Here is a 21,452-nt window from a genome sequence, read left to right on the forward strand (position 1 = left end):
TAAAGAGAGAGGACCAAAACCTAGGCATAGCAGCAATATTGCAATACATAACAGGTTTTAATTAAGAACACTACAATCAGTTGTATTTCATGAGCATGAGTAGTGACTGCCTTAATTCACAGAAAGGAAAATTAAGGACAGATATTACAAAAAGCTTTCTGAGCCGTATAGATAGTTAATCACTTTAATACGTTATCTCCAAGACGGCTGCTGGGACCCATCGCTGGAAGCTTCTAAAAAGACCTTGACACAAACATCTCTCCTGGAGGCAGGCTATGTAGTGTGGTCCAGCGAGCTGAACTGGATGACGGCCTAAGATTTTGTGCCAGATTTGCATTCTAGCATGTTCAGTGTCAAAAAAACAAGAAATAACATCTTCTAGAAACATTATCTCCTCTGGAACAGGGTAAAAGAATCATTTAATTTGGCACAGCTGACTACTGCTGCCCAATACAGCACCAGCTTTATATTATCTTTCTTTTAAAATTCATATTACATACTTGCAAGTCAGATCAAATATGGACAATTAGCTTGAGAGTTTGCAAAGAATCAGTCCACAAAAGGCACCTCTTTATCCCAGTGCTGCCAATTTTATCTTTTCCTAAGAAACACAATCAAATAAAACCAAAATAGACAAAGATACCTTGTCACACTTCTGTTTAACACTCCTGTGTACTTTGGTTTCTTAACATGGTCTACTCAATATTATCTTTAGGGAAAAGCCTTTCAGGAAGGAGACGGTGGCACGTAATATACTTCCTTCATTGTGATGGTTTATATTACATATTCTTATTCATTTGTCTTAATTTACTATGCATTTGGTAGTCCCATACAGTACTTTGCAGGAAAGCTTATTTCAGCATGAAACCAGAATTTTATATTTCAATTTACTGAAGTAATGAACGAGCTTTGCTGATGCTGAATATATTTTAACTTTGTATTTTTCTGTGATTTTATTATTATATACCTGGATTATAGTCTCTTACCATTCTATTTTCTCCGTGTCTACAAGTATGTAGTAATATAGCAGATGTATTTGAAATAATAGGAATAACAAAAGTAGTATTATGCACAATTATAGCTAGTAGCACTCAAAATCAGACATTGTTAATAATAAATTACAATATTATATAAAAGAAATACCATCCGAAAACTGATTTTACACGGCATATTAAAGACTTGATGGCTCAGGAGATGGGTAATAGAATAAAAAGCCTTTCATCTCAAGGTCATCAATTCAAATACAAGTCAGACTGATAGTAACTGAAAGCCATTTGATGAGAGCTCTAACGAACCTAGTCTTGTTGCTAAAAATTTAAGAATAGCCTTAGCATTTAGCCCTTTCTCCTGCCTCTGACAGCAGTCAATACAGAAATCAGAGAGAGTATGGAGGAGCAGATCTCATTCGGCGGGTAGAGTTGTATTTCCCTTGTTATACACTGCCAGTCCCAGGCTATCGGTATTTTAGCGGCTTCCTAGCAGGTACCCATTTGTTCTGTTCCAAAATTCAACATCTTCAGCACTGCTGTGTCTTTTATTGTTTGGTGGGTTGAAAAACAGAATTGGGCTTTCAGCTCCAAGTGTCCACTTCACATGATGCATAGGCAACACTCAGGTCCTTTGTCTGAGCCATAACAATTTGGTACATTAATGCATTATCTTTATTTGATATCTTCCTATTTTTCTGGTATGTATTAAATAACGTACCAAAGGAAACCAATGCACTGGGGAAGAAAAGAATCCCTGTGCAAACTAGAGCAACTGTTCAGCTAGCCTCACATTAGCCAGCAAATAAGGCAAACCACATATTGAATGACTTGACAAGGAAACTCAAAATCCTCTCAAATAAAACCCCTGGTATAATTTCCTTTGTTCCAGTATAATGCCTGCATAACTTACTGTTGGCTACAGTATTAACATGATGCAAAGCACTGATAAGAAATCCATTGATGTTGTCCTTTTGTTTGCCTTTTTATGCTGAACAAGATTTTTATTAAAAAAAACCAACAAAACAAAACAAACAAAGATGAATTTTCTGTGATTCTCCAAAAAAGCATCCCAAAAGGAATTTTGCTTTCTTATCTTTCATAGGCAAAGCTCAGTGTTTGCACATGCAAACTAACACCTACAAACACCTGTTTGCAGGTATAAATGGGGACACACAGAAGCATCAGTGTGACATATAGTAAAAGGACAAGTGTTCCCCCTAATCTCTATTTGGAACCCACAGATTCCTTTTTGAACTGAGGCATCCAGACAACCTCCCCAGGTCCCTTCCAGCCTCAATTATTTTAAGATTCTAAAAATTAACCACCTCATGATTCATGTAAACTCCATCTCCAGTAGAACCTGAGTTTAGGAAAGCCGTTTTGCTTTCTTCAGAAGTGACCAATGGATTCATTTTAAAGGTACCTAGGTACCTAAAGATGCAGTTTACAACCAGCATAGGTTTATGATGTCTGGATAATCAATTCCCTTAATGCAATTTTTCCCCAGTGTAGCATAAGTGTCTAATAACCATTATAAAACCAGCCCTTACCCAGGGCAGAGAGCAGAAATCCCCAAACTCACTTTTCTGCTGTGTCTATAGATATACCTCAGCACCTACACTTCCACTACTAAACCCCTGTTGACACCTGTATTTCAGTGCTGAACTTGATAATTTATTCCTAAATCCTGATAATCTCATGATATTTATAACTCGCAGCTCAGCGGGATTTTCAGATACAATGCTATTTCAAGTTATTTTACGCTTAGTACCTAAGCAGGCACTTCTGGAGCATGCCCACTTCTCCCAGTTCAGCCCTCACGGAAGCAGATGGGAAGATGCCAGACCGAGCTGCACTCGGACCACGTTACTTCCCACGGAGCGCGGGAACGGCCCCGTCATGACACACAGCAGCGGTTTGGTGATAGTTCATCTCCAGTTTTGGGAGAGAGAATTTGCTGGTGATGCACCCAAACGTGAGCTCCACCCAAAAGTTTCAACTTTATGGAAGCTCTTCGTATGATGGAGGCTGTATAAATTTTCGAACCCCCATCGGCCCAAGATGCACGTGCCTCTGGTGTCGGTGTGCAGCCTGCAGCACTGGATTGCTAACCTGATTTTCCCTTGCAAGTGATCAGGATTTAACCAACTCCGATTACCTGAGGTTAAAACTAGAGATCGCTTTGTTTCAGCAAAGAGCTACCCTCTGGCTTGCAACACCAAATGGTCCTCTCGCTTCATCTTAGTCCAGAAGACTAACTGTCAAAAGTGCAGAACTATGGATTTAAGTGGATTTCGGAGTGTGGAAAAATCCCGAATCCATCAGTTAAGGTCATTAGCTCATGTGACACACCTCACTGAAGTCAATTTTCAAGGATAAGCATGTGACAATCTGACTGGAGGAATTCTCCTTTAATGCATTATTAATTCATTTATTATTACAGTTATTATAATCTTTATGCAGGGCACTGAAGCTCAATTTGTTCTATATCAGCTAATGTTTTTAATGAGCCCTTTCTTCTCCTCAGGATGGGAGCTTCCTTAACCAGTTATCTAGCTTTTTAAGCAAGTAGAAAATGACATGATGGTGTATCCTCCTTATAAATACAGCTTCACATATCATGCCCTGAATTTTAAGTGAAAACAAATGAGTACTAACTTTCACATCGCCAAATATCTTTTAAAAGGTAATAGACTCACAAACTCTAAGTATAGGAACTTTATCACCCAGTTAAACACAATGAAATCTTAATTAAAATTCCTCTATCTGACAAAGAGGAGAAATACATTTAAACAAAAAGGTCCTGTGTAAATGCAGTTATTTGCGGGGGAGACATTGGAGCATATATTAACTTAAGTCTGAAGCCCCATCTGAATGGCTTCGGGTTCATTCTCTGGTCACGCAGGGCAAAGAGGTTGCGAGGCTGATCCCTGCACCGAGAAACTGGTTCAGTTGGAGAGGAAACGGCATATTAACTAGAAGAGTGAGTGTACTTGAAGTTGTGAACCAAAGGGAAGAAAATAGCACATTTCCCAAACATACACATTCCTGACGCGCTGAGGGCCAAGCATCCAGCTGGTTACAAAGGCTGCATCACTTTGCGACCTTTCTTGCTGAGGGAGAAGGTCACGGTATTTAAAAGATGTGTAGACGTGGCACTCAGGGACATGGTTTAGCGGTGGACTTGGCAGTGCTACCTCTATAGTTGGACTCAACGATCTTAAGGGTCTTTTCCAACCTAAATGATTCTATAATTCTAGATAGAAATCTGTTCAAGTCTACACTCGGAATGTTATGCCTACATTTCCAGTATTTCTCCCTCGAAATGGAATAGCTCAGCCCATGGGATAGTCTCACAGAGAATATAGGAGAAGGTTTTTGTTTGGTTTTTTTGGGGGGGGGCGGGGAAGTTTATGCATTTTGGGGGATGTGTAAGAAGAAACAAGACAGACTGTCCCACAAGAAAAGCAGAGTGAATCTTTATTCTCTTTGCTCCTGCATGCCTAAAAAAAAGTCAGCCTTCACATAGTGACCTTTCCAGCTGGCTGGTCTTGAAAGAGGGAAAGTTTATAAGCTAACTCACAAACTGACAAGAAAGTGAGCTTTTCAATTCAGAGCTGCTCCTGCAAAGAGGTGAATCAAAATATAACCAGATTTGATGGAGATCTAGATTCACACAGCATGTGAATCCCATTACCTGATTAGTCAGGGTTTATCAAAACTTAGTAAATTATTTTCTACTTGAAACAATCATTGGCTGTAAGGAAAAAAATAAATTTATCAGTGGGTATAATAAAAGAATAAAAAAATTTTACTAAAAAAAAGTTAAAGCAATATTCAGACAGACTACCTTTTATCAATAACTTTGTCACTGTGAATTTTACAGACCACAAAAATATGGAAAATGAAATTCAGCAGCAGATACACAAGTACAATGTTCTCAGCCCCGCTCTCTGCAGTAGTCAAGGCCAGTGAGCAGAATACAGAAAATCCCAACAAACGGTATCTCAAAAGAAAGTTATGGTGTAAATAATTCCCATTATACTCAAAGCTTTAGCCTTAGAGCTCTTATTAACAAAAGTTAATGGGAAATGCGGTTTTAAACTCCACATATTGGTAGCACAGACTCCTTTTTCATCAGCCACAAATGAGAAACAGAACACAAAATTACAGGAGAGGTTTTTTATGAATAGGATTTTAAAAAAAAAAAAAAGATAGAAATCCCTTGCCAGTGTGATTATTTCCTCCAAGCACATCTCACTACAAGAAGGGTCCACAGGCGCTAAAATTCCCTGGTAACAAGCTATCCTGGAGAAGCCCAAGACATAAATAACTCCATGGCTCCAAGACCTTTGTTCACTGGTGAACAGTTGTTGGCAATGCCACCGCTAAGGCCCTGCTCTTCCGCTATTTATTTTCAACATGCCCCAGGGGTATTTTAAAAAGAGGCAAGGTCCATCCACCACTTTGGATCCAGCCCCTGGGGTGTTTGGGTAACTCACTGCCCCGACAGTCACCGTCACCAGCTGTTGGAAAGCTGAATGGAAGACTGCCTTTGAAATAATCAGAATAGAATAATGACAGCACCTTTTCCTACAGGCTGAAGGACCAAAGAGATTTGAGGGCGTTTTTTTAAATGTAAAATCACAAGCTCGTTGCCAATTAGATGCTACAATAGGATAAAGCCTAGCTTAGAGCTCAGCTACACATATAATAACAAATGACTGTTTGCTTAACTTGTAAAAAGAGAAGACAAACAAGTTCTGCCTGACATTAGAGAGCTTTCAGACTTTGAAAGCATGTCCGCATACTTCAAGTAATTAAAATCACATGGAATTACTCCAGAACATACATACATGCACAAACAGATATACACACACGTGTTTATGCTTTTATAGAAAGCGTATTAAAGACAAGAATGGTATCAAAAGGGTTTAAAATGGTTACAATGACTTTAACTGTTATGATTCAGAAATAAAGGTAAATAAAATTTACGTCTAAAACACGAATACTTAATTTAAAAAAAAAAAAGCATTTCTAACCAGTACATGCAGTTGTTCCTTCATCAATGCATGGTCAATTTGCAGTTTTACATCTGAATCATTCTCCCCACTTTACTGCATCTAGAGAGAAAGACAAATTTGTGATTTGAGTAATGGTATGTCATATGTTGAATTTATCTAAAAATAGCATCTTTATCAGTACAATTTCTTTGTTTTCTGTTGTTTATTTTTTTTTCTCTGTATCACTGAGGTTATATCTGATCTCATTCTCTTTGCCCTCTACTTAACTGGAAAAGGACAGTTTTTTCTGTATTTGAATAACAGAAGCAACATACCCCATGGAATAGAAAAATGGGCTGAAGTGAGAAGATCTGATTCTTATTCTAAATCTGGTTTGTGACCTTGGAACGAGTCATTTCTCTGCACCTCTATTTCCCCTCTCTTTCTTTGCCTTTCTTGTCTACTTAGATTACAAGCTTTCTAAAGCCTGCTAAGTGTTTATATAGTATCAAACAGATAAGATTCAGCTTTCATTAGAATCACTAGATAACACAAAACCAGAAACAATAAATCTTATCAATCACCACTTACATTATTCCTCTTCTATAGTCCACGAATGTGAAACACGATGTCAAAATGATTTTCAATATTTAATTTCATTTTAAATAAAAAAAAACTAATAAAGGCCCACGAAAGAAAAGTATATTCAAGAGGAAACAGATCCCTTAACTGGTTTTTTTTCTAATAACATTCCCCCAATTAAAACATATTGACCAAGAGTTGCATTTCTATATCAATTGCTTGTGTACACGGACACGACACACCTCTGCTCTTGAACTAACACCTCGATAGTCACTCCTGGCTGAGCCACGTCGCACCACGGGCTTCAGCCTCTGCTCAGCATCCTGCTCTGTACCCATAGGATGCTCTGCTACGTGCTGGGAGCAGCAAAGGCAGTGGGAAGGCTTTGGAGCTCTAAGACCACTTTTCTTGCTCTCCCAAAAGAGAGTACACAGACACTGTGTAAATCCCAGGCCATGTTCCCATGCCACAAAGGAGCAAAAGCAGCACACAAGCTTTTTTTTTCCTTTGTGGGTCACCTTTAAAAGTTATTTTCTTTCCAGACTCTCCATATGAATGACAAGATATTCAGTGAGATGTCTTAAGGGAAAAGAAGTGATAAAGAGAAATTCAGCTAACCTATTTTCTTTCTTGTCACTACTTGATAATCTCTTTATCTGGTCTCATTTCACCAGTTGCAGACAGACTTATTTCCCCATGGACAGACCCAACCCTTCTTCCAAAGTGCACACGTGCACATGCACCTCCTTTTCCGCAGCATTTCAAATTCATATTGTAATGTCTCTCTACTAGTTTGGTGTATATATAGCCGAATTCAGCATACATAGATGTACATGCTTATTGCCACACACATCTCTCAACTTTCATATAGTTTCTGTGGTTATAGGCACACACAGAACCTTTATATGAACCACTCCATCGTAAGTATGCAATTTCACTGAAACACAATTCACTAGCACATATATTTTAAAGTTCAACCCCTTTGTCAATAAATTGTGGTTTCCAATGTGAACAGAGAACATCTTCTAAAGCTCTGCAGTGATTTAGGAACCTCAATTCTACTTTCAGCTGCACCTTAATCCTTCTTGACTTCTATTGAGGCTTTAGCTTAGAAATCTTTATTCTCCTGCTAGCAATACACTCAGCCTTTTAGAACGGCTTTACCTTCACAAAGTAATGTAGCTGCAATCCGTAATGCCAAATGCAAATTGCCTGATCTACACCTTGTGCCAGCTGGGTATAACCCAACAAAGCTGTGGCAGCCTGATCCAAGGATTGCAAGACATGCCTCAGCTAGAAAGCACAGCAAACGCAAACCCAGTCCCATGCACAATCACCAGGGCTTGCAAAGTGGAGTAGAAAATCCCTGTGCTGTGAATCAATGTAAAACAGAGGCTATTTTCAGGATTTCAGTTTATCACAGGACTGGATTTAGAGAGTTCAAGACCAGAGATGCTGCTATTACATCAGGTCCAGACTTCCCACCATTACATTTCCCCCAGCTATCTCTATATTAAGCCAATTCACTTGTAATTGATTAAAACATCTACTCCAAATAAAAAATCCACTTTTTATTTAGAGACATGAAAAAAGAGGAAATTCAGGAAGAAACTATTTTATTCAGAGATTCTGAGGGAAGAGGGAATTATGATTTGTATGTCCCCCTCCACCTATTTTTTAATCTAACTCAAAAATCACAACAGAGGATAGTAACTCAAATGCTTTATAGCTGAATTCTTTTTAATCAACTGTCTCCTATCTTTACCAGCTGTTTGTCTGCTTCTCCCATTTATGCTGTGCATCTTTGGACTTATCGATCTAGTAAGCTTTAAATTACAGCTATCCATGAAAAAAAAAAAAAAAAGCAGAGGCAAACCATAACAGGAAAGAACAGACCTGATAAAGGATTTCTGAAGGACTACTCACTTTTGCTAAAAGAAAATCTTAATAGAATTTCCTGGAGAGAAGGTCTGTAGGACTGAAGTTATCAGTGTAGTGTACAGACAGAGGAAGGGTAAATAGAGCTCACGGATTGAAGGAAAGGATTTATATCAAAAACAGTTCCAGTGAAAAGTATGGGAAAACTTGGGGAAAAACCCACAAGATACAGTATTAGTAACCTAGTCTGTATCTCTGGGTGTTTTTATTGGGTTTATTAGAGCCAGCCAATTTATAGTAGTTCTTGTTGTTTCAGGCGTAGTATAAACAGACAGTAAGAATTTATCACTCCCCAAAACCACTAAAAAAGTTTAACACTAAAAAGGCAGAGTAGGAGCAGAGCTGATTTCAGTGCTCAGGCGCACCTACTGCAGCTTCAACTCAACGACTGCTAAGGAGTTTTGCTTCAGGCTTTCACCAGTGAGCTATCAGGACTCTCCTACTGAAGGAACTAAGCTGACCATAAATCTCCACAATCCTCCTCCACCTCAAATCCAATATTCCATGCAACGATACAGCAATTCCCCAGGGAAGGTGATCTAAGCTCCTGGCAACGTGCATCACCTGGTGAAGGTTATCCATCATCTTTGCCCAAGTCTCTTCTGTAACACGAAGGAAGAATTGCGACTCGGCGGTCGGTGTCCCAGGTGTTCCCATCTGGGGCGATGCTGTCAGGAGGAAAGCACCGTCCTTCCTCCTGCGTCACAGCTATGCAACAGGCACAGATGGCTCTTGCTTCCCTTACTCAGGTAAACGGCTCTCTGTCCGAATCAAGCTACTTAAGTTTAAAAACCAACCATGAGGCTTATTTCACAGAGGGATAAGATGAGGATCCGTGGCACTCTAGGCTATGTGTCGTTATTACTGCTGTGCACAGAAGTATCCATGCGGCCATTACTAGGCTGCAGAAAATTTGCAGCGCGAAAAAGGTCTAGAAGGATTGCATCTAGCGCTACACTGGAAAAGAAAGAATTGCTGAAACAATGTATGTCTGAATGAGAAAACCTGTCTCCCAGTCTATGTTGAAAACTTAACGTGCTCCTTGGTTTTTCATGCCTTTCATACTACAAGGGAAAAATCTGCAATCTTACAAACTGGGATTTATGATGACTGTCCTAGAGACCCCGTGGCCTGAATCAAAGTAGTTACGTGTCTTGGTCTTGTAAATCTGTTGGGATTGTTAAAGATGAGAAATAAAAATACAATCTTTTTCCTCTGTGGGTATGGGCAAAATGTCCGCATGGCTGGATTCCCAGTGCTGCTTCTGCTTCCCGCTTCGCAATAGCATTTTATTGTTATGATGTTCTGCAAGTACAGCCACTTTGGTCTTTCAATTTTCCAAAAGGTTAGAGGGAGCTGACAGACTTCTAAGTGAGGGAATGCAGTTCACACTTTTATTCACTCAGCTGGTCATTCACTGAATTTGACACTGTATTTCAGCCAAGCCGCACATGGTGCAGAGAAGGGGAGAAGCAGCAGGGCACAAAGATGGCTTTAAGAGACCTCTGATCCCTGTGTTGAGCTACCCTGGGGTTGCTTGGTCTCGGAGCAGGACCAGGAGCAAATGCTGCAGCCAGGATTAGCGCTGGCATCACCCGCTGCCTCTGGCCACACCACAGATGGCACGGGCGGCTTCCCGGGCTCCTCCATCTACTGACTGCGGAGGAAGAACAGACTGGAGCAGGGACGAGTGGTCCCTGCTGCAATGTGACCTTCACATTTCATCCATCCATTTCTCTCTAAAAAGATACACGAATTGATGAAGTACAAGCCTCGGAGTCAGGCTCAGATGACGTTCCGAAAACGAGAAACTAAATGTTGAAGCGTTACTTGAATCATTCCTGCTGCAGATCCCCACAGCGCCGAGGAAAACAATTAATAGGTTTGGCCCAGAGGACTCGACAAGGCAGAACACCGGCCAGGACGAAGCTTTGATGCTGCTTTGGCCACTCTCCCGCAGCAAAGCCCTCCTGAAGCCAACCCACTCCTGCAGCCCTGTGCTCTGCACGTCAAATCTTCTGAGACCCGACTCTGCCTTGCGGTGCTGACCATGAAGGTTTATCCTGTTGCGGCATACGTCGTGTGACATGTGGGTGGCAAAGGGATGAAAGGACCCAAAATCCCAGCGCCCAGGCCTGGGCAGCCTTCCCATCGGCTCCAGCACCACTGCAAATGAGGAATAAGCTTCACTTGTGCATATTAATAGCAGAAGGTTTTTTGAGGAGGAAGCTCTGACAAACAATAAAAAGGTGCATTAACCAGCTTGGAAAACAGCACAGGATGAAATGGCTAAACTGTAGTCACAGCAAAAGGTTGCTGTCCTTACAGCTTATGGATCCCACATAAGTGTAAATGTGCTAAAGGGAGTATTTGCAATGACATTTTCAGACTAATACCATGTACGTAAGGTTAATATGGGTTGAGAAAAAAAGAGCAAGAGAGAAAAGAAGCTCTTAATAATTAAAGAAACAAACATTTTTAGATGTAATTTTACCCACGTGCATTATGAATACAACCTAACAAAGATGCAGTGTTGCTGAGAGAAGTCAGTACAAGAGTTTTTCTGCTTCTTAAATCATATGATTATTTTCTTTTTAGCAACAGTAGGAAAGTACTAATTTTACAGGAATAAAACTAAGATGTCCAGTTTAGCAGACATGCTTTCCCAATATTTAAGTTTTCCCAGCAGGAAATAAAAAAATTGGTTTGGGTCAGTGTCACACTTAGAATAAGGTGGCTTGTAATTACTGCAAGCACACTGTTGCAAGTTGCTCAAATATCTTATTACTGAAAGGACTATCAGAATACAAAGAGAGCTTTGAAATACTAATCATAGCTGTCTAAGACCATCACATGATGTTAGCCAACAATTTCTGTGATTTATTATACCAATAAAAGACGGCAGCCATGATCAAGTTTTTGTAAATCAAGCATATTGGGCCAGATTCTGGTCCATGATTACTCAGGCATAAGAAATGTTGTAGCACTTTACTGATACATAATTCAGGTCTGTAGTGAACTTCCCAGTATGGATGTATGGTATTAAAAGTTGTAGTAATGTTTACCGGAAGAAAATCACCTTGGTTCTAACATACATATAAAGGCTGATGCCTACACACGCACACACACTCTCTCCCTCAGGCTTGTCACTAGCCAGGCACATCACAGATATCTTTCCCTAAAAAAAAGGTCAAGGTCTGTGCAAAAGCACTCAGGTGTCATGTACAGCAGTGCCACACGATCACGGTAGGTATATGTTCAGTGGTTAAACCCTGTGCCACGACACACATGCATGCATTGGGTTGAGATTTACAGTGAACACCAGGTGTTATTGTCCCTTAAGGGAGGTTGTGACTGGTAGAGAATCACCTCTGTCAATATTTCCCTCCTGGGTCAATAAATTCTGATAGTCAATAAAAGTCAGTGAGCAAAACTGACACCACCGCAGGAGCCTGGGTGTACCTTGGGGTAAAATTTGGCACATTTAGTATCCGCTTATTAGTTAGAATGATTTTGCATTTAAGGTCCCCAAGGTATAGAACACACTTTCACTTGGTTTTAATAACCTTCTAATGCACAACACAACTCTGCGTTACAACCTTTCCCTGAGCTCTTCAACACGGACTATGTGCAAAGTGAATGGCACATGGGCTGAGAAAAGGATTTCTCCTGTACTGGTAATGCAGCATCATGAGTATCTACATGCCAGCTAAAAAATAGCCACCATTTTTCATGAGACCCATGCATTGTTATCACAACACTGGGGTTTCAGGAAAGAATACAGCCAGAAAACTTAGTTTTGTGTTTTCCAGATACAAATTAGATTTCAACCATGCACACCTATGTGCCAAAACACAGAGTCATTCTCAGATACTCCGGAGCAAATCTTCAACTGGGATTAATCAGCATAGGTTTTTTGAAGTTATTTTTATTTACACCACCTGAAAAACTATTCCCCCAATGTCTCCTGGTTAAAAATTTTATGCAGGCAGTATGCAAATTTAACTGAGGATGCTTTTTTCCACTCTACAACACAAAAGTCAATCATATGCAAACTGCCATGATACCTGAACTCAGAAAGATCAGAAGGACCTAACCCATGACACTAGGTACAAATAATGTAGAAAGGTTTTTGAAACTATTTTTAAAATAATCAATTTTGCTGCTGCCCTGTTCACAACAGATTTAGAGTATAGTTTTAATGAAGGAATACTTTTTTGCTGTTGTAAAGATTGTTCACTGTTAATTTGTAATTTTCAGGGGTTTTTTTTCCTGGTAATGCCTTTTAAATGCACTTGAAAAATATCCAACACTGAAATTGGAAACTTAGCCTTATAATATGTAATTCTATGTTCAGATTGCTAATGATCACACAAACTAATAGGTAACTTATTTGGCATCTAAAACGATAAGTAAAACCACGAAACAAGCAAACTTAAAAGATTTCTAAAGCTAACTGACAAATGATTTACAGGCTAAAAATTTCTCTAGAGATTGAAAGTCATTAACTTTTACAAGTCAAACAGAGGGAAAAAATGAAGTCAATAGACTGAAGTTGTTCATTATAACTCATTTGTTCAATTCTAATCTTAATTTGGTCACCAGCTCTCTGCTTGCTTATAAGATGGTCAAGCCATGCAAACAAAGTGATATTTGTTCACATAACAATATTGAACACTTATATAGCACTTTTCATCATCAAATCTCAAAGCATTCTGCAAAGAAGGAGAGCTTTGTTATCCCCAATTCAGATAGGGAAATTGCAGCAGCAGGATAATTGCAGAGCCAGAAATAACACTTCCGAGTCCCAGGCTAATGGCCTAAGTAGCAGCACAGGGCATTTTATTAACACAGACGATGACTGAGGTCAAGATGGGCGATTTCAGTATCGCAACTTTTGAACGGCTGAAAGTGGAAAGAGAAAAGTGCAACTGAAAAAAATGCATCAATTCAATGAGTGCTTTACATTGGCACTTAAGACTTCAAGCATGCTATTAACTCCTTCTGTCCACAGATAAGCATAAAGACTTAATACCAACAAACCCCATGGAGAAAGGTTACTATGCAGATACTTAAGTTATTACGGTACCCCCAAATGTTTAGAGTCCAACAGGGTTTCCAATTTTTTTTTGCCTATCAGAAAAAACACGTTTCTGCTGAAAAAGGCACTGTATCGGATTAAAAGCTGTTAAAATGTATGCTCAGAAAACAGACTTTTTTTTCCCTCAGAAGAGACTAATGAGTCAGAATTATTTCTCAAGCCTTTTATTCCTGGAGCTGTGCTGTGAAACAGGTGATGGGTTTGTTGGGAGCTAATGCTTATGGGTCAGAATCAGAGAGGTCAACAAGGAGGACGCTGCTGTGTGTGTTTTCTGCCCACCACCCAAATTAAGAACTGGAAGTGGATAAAGCTTTATTCAGCCTCCACAATCAAAGGCCCTGGTCATCCTGGGGGACTTTAAGCACCCTGATATCCGCTAAGATGACAACCGGTGGTGCACAAGCAACTGAGATTTCATGAGCACATCAAAGACAATATTGATGCTGAACTTCAGGGGAGCGGTTTGGCTTGCTGAGGGAACTAGCAGGTGTAATGTCATGGATGACTGCCCTGGGGTGCAGAAGGACACAGGGGAGCTCCTTGATCTTCAAGGAAAAACTCCTCAAAGCACGAGAACAATCCACCCTGATAAGTGGGAAGTGGAGCAGACGTGGCAGAAGGCTGACTTGGCTGAACATGGAATCCCTGACTGAGCTCAAACATGAAAAGAAAGTGAACAGAAGGTGGAAGTGGGGACGGGCTACCCAGGAGGACTATAGAAACCTTGCCCAGACTGCAGGGACAAACTTAGGAAAGCCAAAGCTCAGGTGGATTTGAAACCGGCAAGGGATGGTATGGCCAACAAGAAAGGTTCACCCATAGGTACACCTGCAGCAAAAGACCAAGGAAAACATGGATCAACAGAACTACTGACAAAGGGTATGGAGGAAGGATGAGGAATTCAGTTCCTTTTTTGCCTCAGTCTTGACTGCAAGGCCTACTCTCAGGCTGCCCAGGTCCATGGTCCTAATGTCTTTGTCTGGGACAGGAAAGTCCTATCTACAGTAGAGGAAGATTTTGTTAGGGAACACTTAATCAAACTGGACCTACACAGGTCTATGAATGTGCAGGAAACAGGGTGACATTATTTTGAGGCTCCTCTTTCTGTCTTTGAAATATTGTGGCAATTGGGGGATCCTTTTGATGACTGGAAAAGACAACCGTCATGGCCATCCCCAAGAAGAGCAAGAAGGAACAACACACACCAACATCCAACCATCTGGTGACCATCACCTCAGTCCCAAAGAAGATTATGGAGCAAAACTTCCTGAAGGCAATCTGTTTAACCCCTTAATACCTTCGTTAACAACTTAGACAATGAGAGGGAATACACCGGCAGCAAGTTTACAGATGACACCAGAGCTGGGGAGCAGCGGACGTGCCAGAGAGCGGGACTGCCATTCAGCAGCATCTCAATAGGCTGGAGAAGTGGGGTGACAGAAAGCTTACAACCTTCAACCAAAGCCGACGTGAGGCTCTGCGAAGGGAAACCCACGGTGCAGAAAGCAGCTCTGGGGAAGACAACTTGGGGTTGAGCAGGAGTCGGCAGCGACAGCGATGAACGCCAACCACACGCTGGGTTGCGTTTGCAGGAGCACAGCCAGCAGGACAAGGGAAGGAATTATTACTCTCTATTCAGCACTTGTGAGGCTGCATCTGGAACAGAGTGTCCCGTTTGGGTTTCCCTGTCACAAAACAGACACTGACAAACTGGCAAAAATTCAGCAGAGAGGACCAAGATGATGAAGGGGGCTGCAGCACATAACTTAAGAGAAGAGGCTGGGAGAACTGTGTTTGTTTAGCCTGAAGAAGAAAAAGCTAATTACTGTTTTCAACTGGACAAAGCCCTCAGCAACCTGATGTAACTTCAAAGTCGTGCCTACATTCAGCAGGAGGTTGGGCCAGAAGATGTCTGAAGGTCCCTTCCAACATAAATTATTCTACAGTTTTAATGGTTTCTCCTTCACTTGTATTTATCGTAGGGTATTCAGTTGTAAAGTATCATTTGGAAATAATTATTCTGACTATGTGCAACATTTTTAAATGTAATAAAAAATTCCATACATATTTGAGAAGTATCCAACTGCAGGTGAAGAATATCATGGCCTAAAAGCCAGTCAGCTGGAGCCAATTAAAGCACAATCAGCATCCCATGACACCAAAACGCCTAATTGAACTTCTACCCTCTGTGCAAGATGGAGATTTTTACCTTCTCCACAGCAGCCCAAAATGAGGGGTTCACTGCTCTGTGTCTCTGTAAATCAAGATCATTATCAAAACATAACGATCAAAACAGGAGATGCCTGCCTTGATTAAAATAATGGTATTCCATCCTCTAAGAAGAAAGAATACTTCCCTTGCAAAAAGACTACCTCAGATGTTTAGTCACAGACACCCATTTTTACCCTCCTGGCAAATGGAGAATGTGATCAGGAGCAAGTGACACACATGCATATTTAGAATTGAACTTCAAAAGCTAGTGGTTCATTAGCGTAACGTGAGAAAAACTAAGACATGTCTGAATGAACAGCTATGGTCTAATAAAACCTGAGCTTGGTTTTAAAAAGAAGAGAAAAACTAAAATGTATGTCGACTGAAATATATAAACGTACAATGAAAATCAATTGGTATTTATAGATACTGAATAATGCACTCATTACTATTCATTCTCATTCCTGTTCATTTTGCAACCGTCACAAAAAATATGGTGACTGACTGACAGCTTTTAAAATATTTTTATGCCTGAAGAACCAAAATAGCTGAAAGAGATCTGGAATTTTGAATTCAAAAAACTGTACAAACTGCCAATAGTATAGTAATCTAATCTTCTCTTAATTAATTTTTGGCCTTTTTTTTTAAGTTCAAATTTCCCCAATCTTTTGAGTTAATGTGAGTAATCCTTTTGCTTTTCTTCCTTTTTGGGGGGGAATCATGTTTCACTTCTATTTGGCTTTACTAAGCTGTGAAAATCTCTGTCTATCAGCAAGAGTACAAGCAACATTTTCCCCTAATTAGTCCATAAAAATGCTAATTTTTCTAATGAATCAGATTGAAATATCACAGGAGTAGGTAATAGCGCAAATACAGAGTTTGCTTATGGGGTAGGCTTTCAGATTCATTTTGCTAATCACTACGACAGCACTGGGCAACTTAGCCAATATTATAATGAGGTTAGAGAGGCAAAACATGCTCATCTTAATTTTTGTGCAAAATACAGACAGTTACATGCATATGCATGCACTGCAACCATGCATTCATTTATATATATGAAGAAAACCAGACCCATCATATTTACAGCCTAGCTCCTCAGCCGCAGCAAGCCCTTCCGTCCCCATTACAAGCAGAGGTCCTCTGCCTGTTTACTCAAGCTGAGGATGTGACCATAAATCTTTATTCTGCCCAATTTCACTGTTAATATAATCCATTTCTGAAACCAATAAAATAATACTTTCTTTTTTCATGGACCAGTAGCTAATAATGTCACCAGTTTGAATTGTACAAGCAAGAGACTGAAATCATTGTCTGTCTGCCCCACAGCATCTTTCTCTATTTTTTTTTCCTGCACTTACACTTTTGCTCCTGCCTTCTGTGCTGGCACATACTAAGGCACTTGTATCCAAGCCGCAGATCTAGGAAGGAGTGGTCTTTTTTCAAGTCAAAAATCTAGTAGAATCAATGAGCTCTTAGAGGAAATCTCTTAGGGCTTGACCTTCAGGGTGGCCTTTTACTCTCTAAACCCCGTGTAAAACAGTGATTCTGCCAGTCAATCCTTAGTAAAAGATTTAAAGAAAGGGACTGTTGCCTATTGGTGGCACCAGCAATCTAAGCAGGAATTAAGCAGCTTGAAAAAGCGTTTAAATTCAACTTACCATTCTCCCAGAGCTCTCCATATATTCTTTATGGCCCTGTGTTCCCTTACCCCTTTGATCATTTTATATTGAAGTAGTCTCTTGTTTAATACGTAGCTAAGATGACTGCACGATAACATCAAAACAGAAGGGAACATAAAGAACATGAAAGAATATGAAGTCAATAGCTTCGCCAATCACAATACATAAACAGCCCTAGTTAAAAGCCACAGCGTTACAGTGCCGTCTTTATGCTCTCACAAAGCTGCACGCACTGTTAAGACCAACTACAAACTGAAACTAATGATTAAAACTACATTGAGCTTGCTTTCTTCTGCTTTAATTGTCATTCGCTTTACTCAAAGGGTATGGATCCGCAAATCCAGCGCCTATCTTTGTGCTTCAGCCCAGAAGCCCACCGCGCCAGCTGGTCTAACTGTCTTTCTGTTAGAAATCGGGGTTTCCAAGCCAGGGTTTCCTCAATGCATGGAAGCTGCACACGTCCACAAAACATGGTCCATTACCCTTGTACCATCACCCTTACGACAGAGCTCCAACCATGCTCTAACCAGTTTCAGAGGCATTTTTGACGAGAAGCAAAAAGGGAGAAGAGGTTTCATTGAAATCTCTCTCATGGTCTTTTAAGAACATTAACTCAATTCAACAAAAAAAAAAAGAAACAAAGCCTATTAACACAAGACTTTGTCTTCTTGATCCCCAACATACTCCTGTTTTAGTGTTTACATAAAACTACACAGTATGTTTCGGAGGCCAGACAGATGGAAAAGTTGATGTCTACTGTCTAGAACTCATCTCACACTTGGTTTTCATACTATATTTCTTGGCTGCCTACACTCATGCTAATCTGCTAAAAAATCACTTTACCCACGTGGAAGGCAACATATCACTTGTACTCAGTTCTATTATTCATCAGACAACCATGATGGCAGCTCCATGACTGACTGCTAATTATCCTTTCCAACTGGATGTCAGAGTTGCATTTTCGGCAGCAATTTATTCCTCTTCCCATGGAGTCATGAGGTGGAAGCTGAGCCCTATTGATGTCGGTGACAAAAGCCCTGTTGACTTCAATTGTGTCGGGAATTCATCTTTTAATGGAAAGAGACCTGCTTAAGTGTTATTTAGTATATGATGTCAACACTTCGAGATAACAACTGACACGAGAACAACATGCACGTTACCAATGGTGCCAGGATGGGACACAGCACTCAAAGGCTCTGCACGCCGTCAAATCCCTGTCACAGGACCAGACAGGATGGTGGCACGTTCACATTTCGGGTGCCTCCCAACAGACAACAGCCTCATGTCTGGTCAACCCAGTGCACACAACACGATCTGTAATACCTGGGAACAGCAGTACTTCACCAGTGTGATGGAGACATCGCATTTGCTTGGTGGGCTGGATCCATACTGCAGCCCGTAGGCTGGCTTTTTCATACCTAGTGTCTAACAGGGAGATACAATCCCTGTTTACAAAAGCAGTTTGGAATAGCTCCAGCATTAGAAATTCACAACCTACACTGCACCTTAACTTCTTTAATAGAGGCGAAAGCTAAAAGGGCAATGAGTGAGAAGGCAAAGGAATCTCACCTTTCACTGATTTTCTGCCTATTTCTCTCTCCTAGACACGCTGGCAAGGAGGACAGCAGCATTGTTCCAAATGCTGCCTTCTTACAGAAAAAGTCATAGTTTTCACCTGGAGAATGTTTCATGTATGTAAATGAGAAATTAAAGATAAAATCCCAGTGTTGACAAACACACACTTTCTGAATTACAACAGGCTTTGATGATGGGTTTGCTGGTTTAGGGGTGGTTTTTTTCCCCCTCCAAATAAACTATCCTGACCTGTCCTTTCTCTTGGCTATTACTACTGCCTTACTGTCCCTCCCTTACATTAAACAAAGTGTTTCACATAATTTCACTCCCAGCTGGAGGACCCCCTTTGCCTGAACTCCCAGCCGGAATGATGGGGACCTGCTTCTCTTCCACACTGCTCCTCAGCTCTCCCTCCCTCTTCCATCCAGCTCTTCATCCTAAACAAACAGATATTTTAATAATCCACCACCACACCAAGACAGCAGGTACCCAACCATCCACAAACGCACACACTCGGGACAGGACTATTCTCTTATTTCTGCATGGTCTACTCAGGCTCCATCTCTTCTTCCCACATTTCTTCCTGCTCATAGCCAGCCCGTGCTCACTCCCTGCCTCCTATATTGCTTCCAAACTCCGTCTGTACAGAAACCTCTTTCAGCTACTTGTATAACGTCTCCACTTTACAGTAGCTGAGGACATAGTCACCAATTCCTCCAGCCAACATGCTGATCGCAAGTGAATAGCCGTGATTTCAGCAGAGATGTTTGTATTTTGCAATGGTCTTTGTAGAGCAAAGCCATTCCTTGGGGTAAAAATACCAGCAGGCTGCAGGAACGCTGCCAGGTCCAGGGGCAAAGAATCAGCAGAATCCCGTCATTTTTTCCCCACCTGCACGAGCCTGAGCAGGTAAGGGAAGGAGAGTCATCTCCCGAAGGCAGCAGCAATGACAAGTCAAGCTGGAAGGCGGTTTTTAGCAGTTGGTCGAGACCAGCAGTAGTTTTAGCAGCCATCCTGCCCCAAACTGAGCTGAAGAATATTCTGCTTCACTCCATCTTTCTCATGCCACTAAACAACATGGGTAGTAAGACAGAATTCTGTTTGTGTGTAAATTGTTTTTTAAAAAAACTTCACTTTAAAAAGGAAGCCTCCAAATACATTTAAAATACTGTTCAAGCCAAATTCCCAGCACAGCCTATGAGATTTTATTCAAATACACTTTTCTATGCTTCTGTATCAGCTGACTGCAAGTTGCTGGTCCTTTGTTCTGCATAAGGCTCATCTTCTCTTTTCTAGTCCTGTACCAGACAAACCAGCAAGCTGACCTCCGAGGACAAGGGAAATCCACTCTCCTCATTCAGAATTGGTCTCTGGAGCACCTAAACCACAGAAGCCTTATACAAACTCAATTTGCTTTTCTGATGCATCCTTTTATTTGTGTTGTTTAAGAACACTTTATGCAAAAATTTAGTGCTGAAATTAACAGCAATTCTTATATATGGAACAACAAAAAGAAGGAGGGTAAGAATAACTCACGATTCCTCTGTAATACGTGCTATGACAAAGTGGTATAAGTAAAGATGGATTGTAAGAACTAACTTAAAATATGAAGCAGAATCCACAAGAGCAACACATCAAACTGAAAATAAATAAATAAATAAAAATCAATGTGCACTGTACTGGTTGCTTGCAAAATTAGACAATTAATTCTGTGTAAACTAACCTATCAGGAAACCACACTGTGGGGATTCTGATAGCTGTTATTGCAGTACACTATATTAAGAAAAGAGCGCTTTAATGAGATCCCCGGAGAGTGTCCATGGACTTGGATCTTCCTCTTGAAAAGACCGTTTTTACCCCATTTAACTGCCAGTATGTTGCATCTCTGATACACATATGAACAAAAAAAACCCAACCAAAAACGCACCAACCACCAAAAAAACCTCCCAGCCATTAACACAATTATCAGTACCAATAAGCATTGTGCTTTTCAGGATCAAAAAAGACATTATGCCATTTTCAATATATAAGATCCATTAGAAATAACATCTATATATTAAAACCACTGCACTTAACACCACTTACAGTCAGAATAGCAGCAGCACAAAGAAAGCTTTTACACAGGGGGGTGTAAAAAAATATAATAATAATAAAAAAAAAATAAAACCACACAGTGCTTACCAGAACAATCTGCAACCTGGTTTTTATTAATATATTATTTTTCTATAAGTAAAGACCTAGTGTAAAGCTTGTCAAATACAATAAATACCCCAGTTTAACATTTGATTTTTCAAATAAGTACTGGAGAAAACCACTTTCAGCTCCAAATTCAAAATGGCTGCATTACAAACTGATTGCTTGCTGTAAAATAACA

General features: G+C 40.4%; 1 protein-coding gene across 2 annotated transcripts in view; it reads right to left on the reverse strand.

Annotated features, from left to right (window-relative positions):
- CHL1 (cell adhesion molecule L1 like) overlaps positions 1 to 21,452 on the reverse strand; it is a 141,665-nt gene that overhangs the window by 103,623 nt on the left and 16,590 nt on the right. The window contains exon 1 of one of the 2 annotated variants that reach the window (XM_075052661.1): positions 6,032 to 6,107. The exons of the other annotated variant lie outside the window; for it this stretch is intronic. The gene's annotated coding sequence lies outside the window, so the exon portion shown is untranslated. Of the gene's footprint in view, positions 1 to 6,031; positions 6,108 to 21,452 lie in introns of those variants that run through there. 2 annotated transcript variants of the gene reach the window in all.

The sequence above is a fragment of the Buteo buteo genome, chromosome 21, assembly GCF_964188355.1.
Source record: "Buteo buteo chromosome 21, bButBut1.hap1.1, whole genome shotgun sequence".
NCBI lineage: Eukaryota > Metazoa > Chordata > Aves > Accipitriformes > Accipitridae > Buteo > Buteo buteo.